This window comes from Pezoporus occidentalis, unplaced genomic scaffold (genome assembly GCF_034315485.1).
Source record: "Pezoporus occidentalis ecotype Australia unplaced genomic scaffold, CSIRO_AGI_Poc_V1 ctg24, whole genome shotgun sequence".
NCBI lineage: Eukaryota > Metazoa > Chordata > Aves > Psittaciformes > Psittacidae > Pezoporus > Pezoporus occidentalis.
Window position 1 is genome coordinate 4843180 of NW_026914285.1, and position 16227 is coordinate 4859406.

At 41.4% G+C, this 16227-nt stretch overlaps 1 protein-coding gene across 5 annotated transcripts in view; it reads right to left on the reverse strand.

Moving 5' to 3' along the window:
* APP (amyloid beta precursor protein) overlaps positions 1-16227 on the reverse strand; it is a 204497-nt gene that overhangs the window by 125140 nt on the left and 63130 nt on the right. The window lies entirely within an intron of this gene.

Genomic DNA, 16227 nt, shown 5'->3' on the forward strand with positions numbered 1-16227 from the left:
ATTCTATTTGCCAAGACCAACCTTCCACTCAAATTGTCACCACTTCTGGGCAAATGACTTTGCTGTATTACCAGCCAACACACTTACCAGCAGAGCTGCCGTTCAGAAAGGCTGGAGGAGTGAGCTGATAGGAAACTCAACACCAAGTCCTGCCCCTGGGAAGGAATAAGCTGTTGGAATAATACAGGCTAGGGAGGAACTCTGCAGAAAAGTCTCAGCTGGGTCCAAGAGCAAGTGGAGCACAAGCATGTTCTGACAGCAAAGATGGCCAGTGGTGTCCTGGGCTGTACAAACAGAAGCATATATAGTAGATTGAAGGAAGTGACTAACCCCTTGTACTTTGCACTCTTTAGACTGTATGCAGGATACTGTGTCCACTTCAGGACATTCCAGTACAAGAAAGATACTGATGAAAAGGAGTGAGTTCAACAGGGGACTACTGAGGAGACCAGAAAACTTGGCCTATGAGAAGAGACTGAGGGAGTAGGGCTTGTTCACCCTGGAGAAGAAATAGCTTCAAGGGAGTTAGTATCTGCCTAATCATACCCATGAAGACATCATGAAGACACAGTGGGCTGCTTCACAGCATTGCACTGCAGGAAGAGAGAGTGGCCATAGTTTGAAACAGGAGAGATCCCAAATAGATAAACTTGTGGAGGAATAATCACAAGTATAATTAAATATAAGGAAAAAGCTGCCAAGAGAGGTTGCAGAATCTATTCTTGCAGGTTCTCAAGATCACACCAGACAAAGCCCTGAGTAGCTGGTTAAAATTCAGTATCAGCCCTGCCTCCAGCAGTAAATTGGACTCTGAAAAGTTTAGAAGCCACTTCCATCATAAATGACCCCATGATTCTATCCATACCTTAAATCTCCCCTTATGCCAGCAACAAATCAAAGTAGCAACAACCCTTGACTTCATTTCAGTCACACTGGCCTTCAAAACATCATTATTTCTACACCCATCGTGTGACGTACTGCTTGGGTTTTTGAAGCTGTTGCAAACTACAGTATCATCAAGAAAGCGGTGCCTTGTCTAGTTCACAGGCACCTACACACACTCTGTATGAGCATGTAAGTTTAACTGAATGGTTTGTTCTCCTGTTATCTATCCAAACAAGGGGGATAGCAGAGTCAGTTTCATGGGCAGACAAAATGAGAGGCCCACACTCAGGAGTCGGGCGGAGGTGGGGAGGAAGGTGCTTCTAGGCACCAGTGTCCCAAACAGATACTATCTACTCATAACCAGCACCAAAGAGGAATGTTTGGTCACAAGTGGTGTGGCACATAGGACAAAACGCAGCGAAGACATCATTCATACTTTCTCCTGCAGACTTGCAACTGACAACCAGAGGATTTTTGGGCAGTGAACATCTTCAGAGACACCCTGCATATCACTGGAAGAGGGGAGGGGGACCTCAGTGTGCTCAGGAGGCTCAGAAGGGCATCCTCCCACTTCTCAGATGCTCATAACTAAACTTAGCATGCACTCTGCTGAGTCCAGCTATTTTAGAGCACATTTTTCTTAAGAATAATAATGTACAAAAACCTGCTGCAAATTGATTCTGTTGTAACAGACCAAATAACAGTAATTGTACGCAGCCAATTGCTCATATGTAATAAAAATGGCATTAGAGTTGAAATTACAGCTTCAATTTTTATTAGAATTTAAGTTACTCGTGAAACACCTTGACACAGGAGACATTTTATAAATTTTGAGAGCTGTTACATAACTGAAAATTGAAATAAAAATTTGCAGCTGCCTACCTACCATTGTAAAGCTTAACAGAAGGAAAGGTATATGAGACTTCAGTATTACTCCTTTATGATATGCCAAATCAACTTGGGAGATCACTGTTGGCTAATGAAGGAGAACAAATGAAGTACTAAAAAGGCTCTTGGTAAGCTACATGAAAAAAAATGTTAGCTTAAGATTCAATCAGGTTTTAATCTAAAAACCTTGCTTCCCAAACTAATTGACAAAGTGACACATCAAAATGGTTATGATTTACAGAATGGAGCAAAAGGGCATGTGGAGGCGAAGTTCACACTGTAACCAGACTGAAGGCTAGCTTCCCCATGCCCAAACTCTGAAATGTGAAAAGAAACATTAAAGTTTGATGACATCAGTGCTCTATGACAATACAGCAATGACTGTGATTCACACATGCTATGTTTTCTATTTGCAGTGTCAACTCAGTATATAAGAGTATTAAACCCAACATAACTACAGAAAACCCCCCTCTGTAGTTAAATGGCCATTCATGAGTACAGGAGCTTGCATTTTGCAAAGACTGTGCATAGTGTAAATGCTATTTTACACTGGCTTAGGCCAACCCAGGTCACTGTTTCTCTCAAAAAAAAGGGTGGCTCTATGCTCTCACAGATAGCTATTGGCCTCCCTATGACACTGCAGGCACCATGAGATGGAAACCCTGTCCAAAAGACTTCATTTCTTCCCAGACTAAAGGAAATGTATGTAATTCAATTCAAGCTTAGTGAGATCACAAAACAGATGTAAAAAAATTGCCTGGTATGCAGGGAGCTGAATTTGAGGTTGATTACAGAGCTTACAAGGGATTTCACGGTAAGAAGGAAATACTCCTGAAGGTTGTTCTCCAAAAAGAAAACTATGCACACACACAAAAGTCCACATTATGCGAAGGGAACGATCTTGCCTATCCCATATTTAGAACAGACTGAATAAACAAATCCAAGAGAACAGGTAAAAGGAAACAGTTCTGGTTGTAAGCTCATGTGCATGCTGTTGATCATTTTTCATTTGTACTGAAAGGTGAAATTGCAGGCTTTTCACCGACAGCGCAGGATGCTCCTCTGTGTTAAGTATCATCAACATGGTAAGATAGTCCTTTTCCCAAAGGGTTTGTAATCTCTGTTGGGTGGACTGGTTCCAAACAGCTGTAGTCACAGGGAGCTGATTGTAAATAGTCATCTTCTAACAGATTAGGAACAGTCATGAGGGGAAGGGAATGACTTGACAAAATATCATCTATTCAGAAATTGTGTCTTAGGTTAAACTGCAATATAAAGGTATAAAACCACATCATATATAAGACCAACTCAACAGCCCAGGGGATAATAAAAGCCTGTCTCCTCTGAAGTATGGAGGATCAGAGTTCCTAAGGAGCAGAAACTGCTGATGTATTCACCCAAGTACCTTCTGGAAAAAGTAATAGAAGCCAGTATTATTACAGAGCCAAAATTAATTTGTGTTACCAAAATTAATTTTGATATCGAATTGTTATAATTTGATTTTCAGTTGACCTAGTTGCAATGATCTAATAGGGAAAAATGGGGTAATTTAAATATTTTGCACATCAAGAACTTGCTGACAAAGCCATTGGGACTTAAAGATCAAACATATTAAAGCAGAAAGTAAATAACTTCCAATAATCACAACTGTCATTCATTATCCCTAGTACAGGCTTTTGCTACCTTCTGATATTTCAAACTAAACAATTAGGAAGCATATTTAATGGCCAGGTTTGAGTACAGAACTAAGATACAACTCCTTCCTATCAAGCCTGAAGTTTTTAGGCACACACAAAAAAATTCCTGGGTGGAAAACAACAACAAAAATTCAGGGGATTAAGAAGAAAGGTTATGACTGTAAATAATCTTTTTTTTAAGCATACTCATTATGGTCTAGTAAAACTGAAGTACTTTGCATTAGCTCCAGGTTCACATATTTAACTGGAGCAAATTGCCCTTTAAGCTTCCTTAGTGATCATTAATAATTTCCAAGTGATTCTGAACAATCTTAAAAAACGTATTATTTATGAAGCTGAAGGTCAGTAAGAAAGCTCAAAATGTCTGAATAAAGTTTAAATTCACAGTGAGAGCAAAATGCAGAACTGCTCATATATTCACTAATACGGATGAAACCACTCATGAGGAAAGACCATACTGTAATCAGTAACCCAGTACCAATTCTTTAAGCTAATGGAGTATTAAAGCTATTAGCTTTACTTTTGCTAACAAGCAGGTTGTGGCTATTGTTAAGTATTATGCTGGTATGTTCTACACATAAGCAGATCAAGAAGTTTAAAAACCAAACTGGCCACGCACAACCTCTTTGCAGAATCAGTTTTCACTTCCATCACTTTGTAACTCCCCTACACTGGCTTGTTTCTTCAGTTTTAGCCCAATAAAGCTGCAAGGTGAGAAGAGCAGAGTACAGTCCCATTCAAATAAAATCAATGCAAGCTGTCTCATGGAGAGGAAATGAATAAATGTAAGCATAGGATTAAAAAGCCCCAAACATCCAGACAATCCCATTAGATGCTTGCTTTGGTAAGTGAATGCCAGTGCATTCCTACTCCTGAGTACTGTAGCTGTTCTTCCTTTAAGCCTCCTGTAACAACAGACTTGAGTAAACTACAGAAACTAGTGATACCCCTATACCAACAGGCCAGAGAAGATCGGCAGGCAAGATGATGGTAGGAAGTAACAGGTCACTTTGGAGGGGCAGAGTACTTTTCCATCAGCAGCAGGACCTGGCTTCCAGAGGCTGAGCTGGCGGTTCCTTGAACCGCCCAACCCATCCTGACCACTTACCCCTGCCACAGCTTTTGTCCTTTCAGAGCACAAAAAAATCTTACACAGTCAAAATGGTTCCTTAAAAAACATACACTACTGCTCCACTTCTTATGGAAGAGGGGTGGGATGGAGGGCTGCTAGTTGTAGTCTAATCAGCTCTTGGGTTTTGGGGCTGTTGACAAATCATGTGTCCAAATTTGAAGAGCTTCAAGAAAAGCAAACTTTAAAAACAACAAACAAAAAAACACCAACAAAACCAACACATACAAACCAAACCAAACAATATCCCCTATCTCCCCATCAAACTCATCAAAAGCAAGAACTGAAAGAATTCAGGACAATTCTATTAAAAACAACAAAACACCAAATGCGACTAGATGAGAAAGTTCTTGAGTTTCTGTTGCTACCTACCCCACAACACAGCATACTAAAAATAGCTTGCTTTTCAATTTCAAAGAGAATCTGCTGTCTACATGGATTCATCAAAACCTGAATCCCTAGATGGTAAATGGATACTTCATTCTCACAGACTGCAAGAAAACAAACCCCCACATTTCACCACAAAATGTCTCGTGTTACACTGTAGTTTTTAACACTGATCACAAGTGTAAGGTTTCATGTGAGGGAGAATGGAGCCCAAAGGGAATTTCTGCTTGCATGATAAAGATGCCCGTGCTTGTGCAGAAGGGACTGGAAGTATTGAAGCATGTTTGACCTTCAAATGTCAGCATGTTCATCTTGCAAAGACTTTGGATGTTTACACAAGCATGAAGTGCTGTAACTCTTCCCTAGAGACCCACTCTGAGCTCAGCAATCCATCAAGCGGGAATATGGGTGGTGTCACCCCAGCATAGCTCTGTGGACACAGCCCTGTAGCCCTTGAATACCAGCTTGCCATTTCCTGGGAAAGCTGCTGGGTCCAACACAAGGCTGTATCTCTCCTTCACCCCAAGGCTGTCACAGATGAGGTCTGATGAATGAACCGAGCAACTTCCAGCAGTTCAAGCACAGCCCTATAATGCTGCCATGCCTCCCCCCCCCCCTTGCCAGTTATGGATAGTTTATCGTTTGAGGGCAGATAAACACTGTGGCACGGCGCTGTCACATCGTAAGTACTAGGTCTATTGGTCCTCTTTACCTGATGGGCAAAGTGCCCTAAATGAGAAATACTTTGCTGAAAAATAACCAAGCTTTTTCCGACACTTACTGAAAGTCATTTTGCTTACAGTTTTCCAAGGTTACAGATGAACTTTCTGACACAAGCTTCCTCCCAGTGGCAGGCTATCCACTCAGGATGAGAATGTAAGGGCATATTTATAAACAGGTGTTTAAGGTCTTTCAATGAGGGACAAAACACTTCACAGAAAGCCACTTCAATCATTAAATACAGGGTTTTTCCTCTCTAAATTAAAGAGACAAATATGGACATTAATTTCTACCAGCACTCTGACAACAAAAACCTAATATATATACTGTTGGTTATAGCATGTTTGTTGGTGTGGTTAAAAAGCTTAGAACCATTTTACTGTTCTACTTAAACCCCCTCCATTTTTCTTGAACAGTAATTCTGATGTCTTGATGGAAGTATTGCAACAAAGAAAAAATACCAAAGCTAGAAACCACTTCAGGACTTAAACTCAAAGTGGCAGAGCTTAAATGAAAAGTCACCTCTAAATTACATGAGCACAATAATACTGCTGAAAGTAATGAAAGAAACAACGTGGACACAACATACAACTCAAGGTGCATCGTAGAGAGGCTGCTGACAACCTGGAAGCATAACCAATTTAATGTTCCATTCAATGAGAGGTGATTCGGCTGTTCCCAGACCCGAGGGCACTCTAGAAGCAGTAACAGACATATTCAAAGACAAAACCCCAAAGGAACTGTACCCAGCATTCCCAAAGAATTCAGTCATTTGCTTCTGCACAAAGGAATGATCAAGTGGCATCACTACCTTGCTTGTTATTTCCTGCCTACATGGCAGAGAGGACGGTGAAGCCTCAGTCAAGAAATGTGTATTTTAAGAGCATGTCACAAGCCTAATCCACTTTTCCAACAAGATTTTGGAACTGTGGTTTCAATAACATTGCTCATAACAAAAAGACTCCTTCCCTAAAATTCTGCCCACTCCTGCAGCTTTTTCTCCTTTGGATTTCAAAACCCATTTTATTCAGTTGTAATGTTGGGTTTGATGCACTGGAAGAACAACGCTAGCATTTTAAAAAGACACGACAATGTTCTTCTATCCAGCCTACAAGATAATGAACTTCAAATAAAAGAAAAAATCTTCAACTCATCCTATGTTCACAGCCACACATGGGATAGAAATAGTGGAGAGGGAAAAAACATTTTAAGGATTTAAGGGGGGGGGGGTGTTGTGGTTTATGTTAAAAAAAAAATAAATATTCAATGTAGCTGTAAGAAAATACGGAATCACAGACCTGCATTTTTCACTGTAAAGGGTAAATAGAAGACCATTTACAATAATAATCAGATACCACAAAAGCGAAAACCAACAACCATTTTTGTTACACAAAGTCATCTTAGTTTAGCTAGCCTTAAGTAGAATATCGCACAGCAGGTAGGTCAGCAATAGGATCTTCCTTCAACAGAAACGAAGCAACATTCAAAACAACTGTCAGCCTGTCTGTAATAGTTGTAATTGAGAACACTTCAATAAGGTAAATCTGTTGAAAACAAAACATAAAATAGAAGGAAAGTTGAGGCAATTACCCCTTTATTCACATCTGATGAAGTCCTGGCAGGTGTGCACAAACACCTTACTGCTCAGAACCCAGAGCATGTTTTTGCTGTGACAAGAGGGGATTTTTCTCAAGTGCTTGTCATGGTTTAACTCAGTCAGCTGAACATCACACACAGCTGCTCACTCACCCCCCTGCAGTGGGATAGGGAGAGAACTGGGGGGAAAAAAAAAAAAAATTTGTAAAATTTGTGCATCGAGATAAAGATGGTTTAATAGGACAAGAACAGAAGGGAAAATACTACCAGTAGTAATAATACAAGAACTAGAATATTCAAGTGATGCAAAATGCAGTTGCTCATCACCTGCCAAGTGATGCCCAGCCAGTTCCCAAGTAGCACTCCCCAGTCAGCATTGCTCCTTGTTTATATGTCAAGCATGATGTTGGGGACAGCTGTCCCAGCTATTTCCCCTCCCAACTCCTTGTGCACCCCCTGCCTGCATGCTGCTGGGGTGGGTGAGAAACAGAAAAGTCCTTAGTTTAGTGTGTAAACACTGCTAAGAAACAACTAAATCATCAGTGTATTATCAACATGATTCTCATAATAAATCAGCTACTAGGAAGAAAATTATCCCAGCCAAAACCAGGAGAGTCCTACCTTGCCTTTGTGCTACACCAAACTGATCTCGCTGATCCCAGGAAGGATCACAGGGTCCCGCTATCTGCCTGGCTCAGGTAGCATCAAAGTGACATTTGAAATGAGACGATAAGAGATGCAGAGCTGACGAAGGGCAGGGAAGGGGATGCAAGTAAGACTAACTTGGATAGTAGATGCTGAGAGGAAGCAGGAGAGGACATGCTGAGGAGACGGATGCCTAGCTAGGAAGAGGATTACTCAGAAGGAAAGGAGAGGTAGAGAAACATCAGTGCCTGGGGGGAGGAGACCTAAGTAGAATGGTAATGACAAGACAGTAGCGCCTGGTCAGCCAAAGAAGAGAGCAAGGCTGGAAAACCTGGAGTGAGAGAGACTTGGCAACAAAAGCAGCACATGGACAAAAGCAGCCCTCTGAGATACAGAAAAACAGAGGAGCAGGTTAGAAAGGATGGGGGTAAGCACTCTTTCCCACATAATTATGAGAACACGTATCTCAGTTCAAAAAACCACCAACTTTTAGCTCAAATGGTCCACAGCAGGTACCCTCAACACAACATCAATAAAGGGTGTAAAGTGTCGAGGAGCAGACAAGAGTACTTCCTCAAGACAATGTCTCACCCCCACATCCACCAATGCAAGACTAAGGTTCCCAACACCTCATGAGTGAGCCTGCAGTGAACTGTCCTGTTGGGCTTTGAACCTTCACAGGCTCACAGCAGGCACCAGACACTGTGGCAGGAAGATGAGCAGCTTGTACACACAATGTGCAACAAAATCTATAACTATGCAACGCCTTCTGTTTGCCTGGGGCCTGAAGCCTGCTAGTCTCACCTGATAACCTGAGGTCTCATATGGTGAATGACCATTACTCATCCATCCTTTCCAAGCTACTCATGACTTCTCAAAGGCATTTCAGAGCCTCCAGACATCTTCCTTTCTACACTGGAAAGACTGTGTTATTTCTTCTATAGAAGCCATGTCATTCTTCAAGCACTCACTATTGCTCTAAATTCTTCAGTTTCTATTATACACTTATGAGGAAGGCCAGAACTGCACACAGTGTTCACAAATACAGGGAAGTCTGCAACTGACCCAGTCGTACAGTTATGTTCTACATCTTGTTCCCCATCCCTTTCCTAATAAACTCTAACACTGTTTTTTTGACATTAATGAATTCATGTTTTCACAGGGCTATTAATAGCCAAGGTATCAGTCTTGAGAAGTTAGAGGCTAATCACAGTATCACTGTATACACGGAGATAAATTTATTTTGTGCTTCATCCATGTACATTGCCTTTACTACATCAGTTTTCACCTGCCATTTTACCTTCAGGCAAAGACTCATCTGAAATTCTTCATACTTTGCCTTTATTAATTCTAACTTGAGTAACTTAGTGTCATCATTAAATTGGCCACTTATTTAGCCTCTTTTCTAAATCACAAAGACTTTAAATGTCACAGGCACAAGATCTGATCTCTTGAGATTCTACTGGTGACCTTTCTCAACCTTGAGGACAGACCATTAATTCCTGCCTTTTTAAAATCTTTCTTCTTATTTAGCCACATAAGAGTTTTCTCTTCTATTCCATGGTAGATTAATTTCTTTAATAGTTTCTGGTAATGGACCTTGTTAAATTTCTTTCGGAAAAATCAAAGTAGACACACTATCCATTTGCTTACTCCCTTAAAAAAAAAAAACCAAAACTGAAAGAGCTTCTTGCACTGTATCATACTCCCTGACAAGTCCAATATCCCTATGCCTATTCCAGCACTTCAAAAAACACACACACACACCCCCCAAATAAGCTTATTGAAATGCATATCCAGGCTCTTCCCCAGCATCTTTTAGAAATACCCAGTGATTCCCATCGCTGACTCTTCCTTTGCAGTTAAAAACTATCAAATCTGTTTGAAACATTCAATCCTCCTTGGAGACCAGAACATATTTAGCATGAAGATCTTACCACTGCTCTCAGTTAGGTGATAGAAATCTGTGGGAAGATGCTTCAAATGTAAACCAATTTAATGACATCTGGTAACATGTACACTTCCTTTCTCTCCCTCTCCCCATATTTCCTTCTTAGAAGGGTAAGCAAATAATAACACGCTTTAATTAGCAGAATCCTCCCATTGCAAAATTAAGTACTTTAAGTTGAAGGAAATACCAAAAAAAAAAAAAAAAAAGATTAATCAGATCTGTGACACCTCAAAGCTGCTCAGATTGAAAGTTCCGGGTTTGTCTGTTCCAAAAGCTGGATGCATACAATGAACAAGCTATGGGATTTATGTGGTTTCATGTGTTACTTACAGGTTGTGTGCCTGTGAATGCACACATCTATCAAAATCAGATAAACCCGATGTGCTTCATAAAGAATCCTGTGCATAAGTGCACACACACATGAATGCTATTTCAAGCATTTCACAATTTGGAGCCTGACTACCAATAGATACTTTGGGTTTTGAAGCTTCTCCCAGCCTTTCAACTATAAACTAGGGATGATGCTCCTCATAAGGAGCATTTATAACCTCCTCATAAGGGTTATAAAACTAAACCTGTGGGTCCAAAGTCCTTGGGTAAGGTTAGAGAGATTTCTAAAAGGAAAATTACTTTTGCCTTCAGGCAGGATTCGAGTGGTGAGCAGTAACTAAGGCTGCAGGAGAGGCCAAGCTAGAAGGTCAGAAGGGAACACCTCATGGCCCATTCATGTGCACACAGTCAAACAGGGCAGGCAGATGGGGCTGCCCTGAAACTGCGGCCTCCCTGGTACATCTTGCACAGGAAGGGTCAAACTACAGTTAGGAGGCAACCTTAGCTTCCCTTCTTTCCTAATTTTTGAGCTCTTTTTAACCTTACTAATATTCTTTCAGTCCTACTTTTTGTGCTTAACTGATTTTATATAAAGCACTGAAGTGTACACACCACTTGTTCTGGCTTCCTTTGTCTACTGTAAGGGACAAATATACTCCTCATTTTCAGTGTGTACCTGTAAGTAGTATTTTTTATTGTGTTATGAGTAGCTCGGCAGACCTGTCACATTCAAGATCTCAAAAAGTGTTTGTGTTGTGACCAGTTCCACAAATCCTTTTCTTATTAAAACCTTACTGCAGTCACCAAACAAGTAAAACATACACCCTATAAATACACAGAAACATACAAGCTTAGATTTATTTCCTTTTTATGGGCTTACAAAAAAATTTTTTATATTTACCCTTAATCATATATAAAGGCATATTCTGGCCACCACCAGAATGCTAATTTTGCTGTATTTCTTCACTTCAGGGTTTCTATGCCTTCAGCTAGGATTTGGCTGAATCAACAGCTGAGCTGATGTTTGGCTCCAGTGAGGAGGTGGAAAACTCCAGAAACAGATCCATGACTGCCTGAGGAAGTTTTCGTGCTCCTGATGGGTGATCTCATTCAGGATTTCTCTGCCCACTCCCCACCTCTTCCTCCAAGCAGATGATATTTTGCCCCCTTAAACATGCAAAAGGCCACTGTAACAGTTCGTACAGTCCTGCTCTGCAAAGAAGGTAGTTGGAAAGACTCAGTTATAAAACATGAGGCAACACAGCTGCTTAGAGCTACAATAAAAAGATAAACTCACTATTGTTTGCATGCATGATCAGTAACCCAACTGATGCTTAACAGCCACTTTCTTCTCTATTACAGAAGCTGACCATAAAATTTGAGCCAGCGTTCAGGTATAATAGAAAACCATTTCTATTCAATGAAGCATATCATATCGGCGCATGCTCTTAATTACAGTGCTGCATATAAGCACACTTAACACACTTAAAGAACTGAGGCCCTAAGAGCTTTCCCGAGTTATCTCAGCCATGAGGATGCAGAAACAGGAAAAATCCCTATTGTTGACACAACAGCAAAGAGCTACCAGCCTGCAGCCAAGCATGGGTTTGGAGCTGGGCAGGGCCCTGGCTAGGGACCAGCTGCCAAGGCTTTGCAGCAGTGGAAGGAAGACAGTGTGTTAGCAGACCTCATTATCCCTGCAGCACTTCAGCTTCACGAAGATGTGTGTGTGCCTAGCCTGAGCGGGCAGGGCTTTCTCATCTGCCCACCAGCACTGTACCAAAAACACCACTAGCAGGCAGGAACGCTGTCTGCGAGGGAGCAAAGAGAGATGGAACACTTTCCCCAATGAAAAGCTTCACCTTTCACTGTGCCTAGGATTTCTCTACCTGTGTCCTACCCACTAAGCCATTCAGATTGTCAGTATTTTTGGAGATCTTTCCTTCCCGTCAGCTACCACTGTCAGAAAAAACAGACACGATGGAGTCGTGTAGGCTGAAACTAACTGCGTTTCTGTGTTTTAGGAACAGCGCGGTGTGAGGCCTGTCTCCATCACTGACATGGCTAAGCAGAGACTGAGGCAAGCTGAAGGCACGCAGCTAAACTAGCAGGGACAGGAGAACTCCGAGACAATTATTTAATGTCATAGTGTTGATTAGGCAAATTCCGTTATGTTGAACGGAAAAGCCGAAGTACCCAGAAGAGAAGCTCTGCCACTGCAGCCAGAAATAGGTGCACTGCACTGAGAGAGGGAACGAATAGAAGTGAAAAACAGGCAAGTAATGTCATGTAGTAGAAGAAAACAGCATTTCACATGCTTATGTGAAAAAATCCCAGTTAAAATGCCAAGTGACCTACAAGATAAACCAAAAGAACTGACAATTACATATATCTCTATTTCTCTATTTAAATGATTCATTCCAGGCATAACCTCAGTGTTTTCTTTGTTATTATTGGCTAGGAATGTGTATCAAAACTTTGGTATGCCCTTCGTTCTGACATCAACAAGTGGTTAACTTTACAAGCTGTTAAGAGTAATAAAGCCTGACAAGTTAATAAATATTTTCAAGATGTCTTTGTTAAAACTAGGACACAAAAGCCAGCTTTTCACTGCATAAATGAACAGCAAAATATACTTGTCATATAACCTAATCCACTTGTTTATGAACAAAAGATTGCAAGTAATCACATTTTGATTGACAGAGGCTACATACATAATGATATTCCAATACATCTGGATCCTTCAGACACTGCCTGAATACAGTGCTTAGCAGCATACATTAACAGGATAATGAAAGAGAGTCACATGTGAGTATACAAGCAAGCACTTTACTCAGCCCAGTTAATCAGTGCCCCTGTAACTTCCCTTTACCCCAGCTCACAGTTGTTTGCTCCCCATGCTCACACACTGATCCACAGACATCTGCCTAACTTAGCTTTTCCTCTGTCCGGGGTTCCAGTGCACAATGAGCAGCTAGGCTCGGGTGTATTTCACCAACAGTAAATGAAACACCACCTATTCAGAAGTGTAACCATACATTTATCCAAGGCATTCAAAGAATCAGAACACTGGGAGAAGGATGCCTGTTCCCACTGCCAGCCAGGAACACAGAGTGAATTACCTCATTTCACAGTCCACACTGCGCAAATTTGCCAGCTGCTTTTCCTCAGGCAAGAAGTGAAGGGAGGAAAGAGCAAACTAGAACTGCTTTTTGCCCGCACTGCCCCAACACAGGCAGAAATCCTGCCTCCATGCTGCAACGGGTGACAGATCTTCCTCCAACATTAACAAGGCCAGGTTCGCAGCCAGAACATTTTTCAAGGCCAGTTTCCATACAGCGAAGTGGAAATCCTGGGCTTCTTGGCACTACCTGATGAAACCCTGCAGCCGTGCCCCACAGCAAGCTTACTATCACTATTTTGGAGGGCTTGTCTTAAAAACACCTGCTTTTTGCATACTGAGGGTGTGAGGATGCCAGCGCCTGCGCTCAGCACCATGCCAAGGAAGTGCTGCAGATCTTCACTCTTCCACCAGTACATCTCATGGCTCGTCATCATTCCCTGAGCACCAAAACACATTTGTGGCTGTAGGTCAAACAGCACTCTCCTCACTCAAATAGCATAATTTAACCCTTTACTCTTCGTATTAGTAAAAACATCCTACCTCCAAAAAAAACCAAACCAACCTCAAACCCCAGATTTTTTGTTCCCCTGAAGACAGAGGTCTGACACTGTCATTCAAGAGACCAAATTTCCACCTAGATTCCCATTTCTATCATAAGATGGCTAACAGAGCTTTGATTCATAACAAGCACACACTGGAAGATGTCATTTTCTAAAATCAGGAAGATAAAAATAAAGACGGTTTTAAGTCAAACACTTACAGCATTTTCAGAAAAGTAACTAAAATTTACCCAACAATTTTCTTTTCACAAGAAGCTTTCCCTCTTCAATGAGCTGAAACTGTGCAGTAATCCCCCGTGTTCCAGGAAGCATGCAGTGAATATACCAGTAAATCATATTTATTGCACAGAACATTTTCTAGAAGCTGACAGTTTTAAGAACATTGCAAAGCCATGCACAAAGGCACCAAATCTTATCTTAAAATTAAATTAAACCAGATGCTTTTCTTCTTTGGGTTCAATTAGAATATTTTTAGGGGTGTTTTTATGTGGTAACTGCAAAGACCCATGGCTGACTCAAACAAGAAGCTTTCATTCTGCCTTATTCCTGTGAGGGTGGTGAGGCACTGGAACGGGTTGCCCATGGAAGCTGTGAATGCTCCATCCCTGGCGGTGTCCAAGGCCAGGCTGGACAGAGCCTTGGGTAACACGGTTTAGCATGAGGTGCCCCTGCCCATGGCAGAGGGGTTGGAACTTGATGATCTTAAGGTCCTTTCCAACCCAAATGTTTCTGTGATTCTATGATTCTATTTAAATTACTTTTTCTATGCTTTAGTTGCACACACTTAAGAAAATAAAATACGAAGCTGTGTAATCTAATAAATCTGATCAATATTACTAAAGTATACTGCTACAAATAGCTGCAGTAACTACCATCATGCACAAGTCTCAGAGAAAAATATTCATGAAGCAGCCAAGTGCTGTAGCGATATGCTCTCTACATGTCTCAGAAAGCCTCGGCTGAAAACTGGTATGCAAATGGACTGTGAAGATGCTCTGGCCTGAAAGCAGACACATTTCTGTCACTCGCTGTTTCTCACCTCTGTGGAAAGCAAATGTCAAGATGGATAAAACTATAAGCTGACTCCAGATCCTGGAAGCAACTGTCACAGCCAAGTGAAATTTATAAGCCTCAACCCTGCAATGAGCTGCCCACTGCCAAACTCCCTTCTGGCATCTTAATTCTGACCAGAGTCCATGGATTTAACCGTGGTCTGGCATGAGGGGGCTGCTTGCACTAAAATTACTGAGGAACGGGCACTGCTAGTGCCCAACTTCTGAAATTGCCCACTAGCAGCTACCACACGCAGCACTGACAGCAACATTAAACTTCTTGAAAATGTATCTTTTAACACTGAAGAAGTACTAACCGGAGACAGATATAGAAAAAAAAAATTAACCTCTCAGAACTCCTTAACTCCATAACACATAGAATTTAGGAAAAATATTCCAAGGTAGACATAATACTGCTTATGGTGATAATTAATATAATCAGTATCCTCTTACTGAGCTGTTAGCGCAGGCTACAAGATTAGTTACCACCCCCAAAAAAGCCAACATGATATTGTATAAAATTATTAAAAAGATAACCTGTCAAATACCTTGAATACTCCAGGTCCCCTGACGTATAAGGGACTCAGAGTATTTAAGGTATCTGACCACAACTTTCAGACTACAGAAAAATCAAAGTAATAAATCAAAAGGGTAACTGGCCAACAGGAAAATTAAATGAACAGTCTTCATTAAAAACCCCAAACAACACTTTTTTTCCCCATCCTCCAAGACTTCTGCTCTTTCCAAAGGATCTGTTCACCTCATGACCAGCTTCACCACTATGAAAGCAGTAAGCCAACAGGAAAAGAGAACATGGGCTGCTCGCAACAGATGAACACCCACTGCTGCATACTGAGCAAGCCTGACTTCGCATGATGGGCTGTACTCCCAGCCTCATGTGTGGGAAAATGACCCACTCCTCCAGCCTCCTCCTCTAATAAACTTTCACCACATGCAAGGAAGTCTAACTTTAACCATACACAACAAGCAGAGGGCTGGTTGGTTGATGGACACATGACAGATAACAGCCTGTTTACCATTGTTCCTCCAGTGGAAGTAATTATGTGGCTACATCCCACCCCACCCCCCCCCCCCCCAGTAAACTCTTGGAAACATGGGTATCTAAGGCTTTTGTTTCTGTTAGTTTTACTGTAGTCATGGTCAAAAGATGAATGGCAGCATAGGAGAAGGATGACAAACACAAAGAGGGAGGCACAACTGCAGAAGCTCAATTATGAGGACATTACACAATGGAGGGGAGGC